Here is a 1494-nt window from a genome sequence, read left to right as displayed (position 1 = left end):
AATTTCAACCATCAGCTAAACAGTTTATTTCTGTAACAGATTAATAAAGTGCACATAATCATAACTCAATCCGAGGTCAAATTCAATCCCCTAAGTACACTAAAAAAAAAAAGACTAACTTGAACCCAATGGCTAAACTGACCCACTCACAAAATCTTCTGCAGTTTGATTCTCCAGCAAATGACAAAGACTCACTAACAACCAATATGCTTCTCCAACCAGCCTACAGGGGGCTGGAAATGTGGCCACTGTCTTCCTGAATGCAACTTTAAAATAAGAACAGCTTTGAGCAGGAATTAAAAAGAGATAAAGCCTTCAAACTTCCTAATGAATCAAGACGACACTAATGGCTTCTAGTCCAATAACAGCAGGGGTGACTGGAGGATGCACTAGGGTGTCACACATCTCCTGTATGCCAGGCCAAGCCAGAAGGGAAGACTGGGGAAAAAACCCAACCAAAACCAATCCCGTGGTGCACTGGTTCTGTATGCTCACCACAGGTCTTCACTGCCACTTCTGACATCACCTTCTTAATTTCTGTCTGGACAAATTAAATATCCATTATGCTCAGAGTTCAATCTGTATGTATTTGGGGAAGGAGGTGCAGGAACTCTGTAGCATTAACCATTTTCCTCTCCTTAGTGAAATGTAAACCAGAAGCATAAGGTGGGAAAGCTTACAACCATATGTATTATTGATAAGATAATATCAAGTTATCCCAGACATGTATATAAAAATAAATCTGAGATACCACATCCTATGTATCCATTGTGAAACAAAATAAATACCAGTCTTAAGCAGAAGAACCACTCCAATCTAAATAAACCCTTAAGCTCAACCTTCTAAAAAAATTATTTCCTAGACTAAAAAAGTAACCTTCAATAAGCATTGACAAAGATGAGTAATGGGCACCAAGAGGAATATGAATGTCTTCTACAGAGTTTGCTGTGTTGTCATGCCAAGTAAAAACTCTCAGCTCTCTTCTACAATCGATTCTTTGTTGCACAACAGAAATAAAAGCAGGTTCAGTGCTATTACACATCAGGGTTCTCATGGAAGTTTGTTATTTCTACTAAGTGCTAATTTCTTCCCCTAAGTAACATTCTTCTCCAAGAATACATTTAGCAACCCATACTGAATATAGACTATTTCCTTGCTCTGAAGGAAAGACAAACGTGTTTTCCAGGAGCCAGACCCGCGCAAGGCGGGCCATTCCCGGTCAGTCCTGTGCCGCGCAGGTGCTCCTGGAGCGCACCTGAAGCAGCGCGCGGCCCGGCGCCAGCGCAGTTAAAGCGCCAGGACGCTGTTTATGAAACAGAGCACCTTGCATCAGCCGCCGAGGCAGCGGCAGATGATGACAGAGAAGGAAGCTGGCAAACGCCAGCGCCAGGGCCGGGGGCGGCACGGCGGTGACACCGCCCGGAGCCCGCTCGCCCCACCAGCAGCGCCGCGGCCCCGCGCACCCGCTCCCCGCCCAGGAACGGCCGCCCGGCC

At 45.4% G+C, this 1494-nt stretch overlaps 1 protein-coding gene across 1 annotated transcript in view; it reads right to left on the bottom strand.

Moving 5' to 3' along the window:
- Positions 1-1494, bottom strand: part of DNAAF4 (dynein axonemal assembly factor 4) — a 33956-nt gene that overhangs the window by 7311 nt on the left and 25151 nt on the right. The window lies entirely within an intron of this gene.

The sequence above is a fragment of the Passer montanus genome, unplaced genomic scaffold (assembly GCF_014805655.1).
Source record: "Passer montanus isolate IOZ18808 unplaced genomic scaffold, ASM1480565v1 scaffold5, whole genome shotgun sequence".
In the NCBI taxonomy this organism is placed as follows: domain Eukaryota; kingdom Metazoa; phylum Chordata; class Aves; order Passeriformes; family Passeridae; genus Passer; species Passer montanus.
This window is presented reverse-complemented; position numbering and strand designations above follow the sequence as displayed.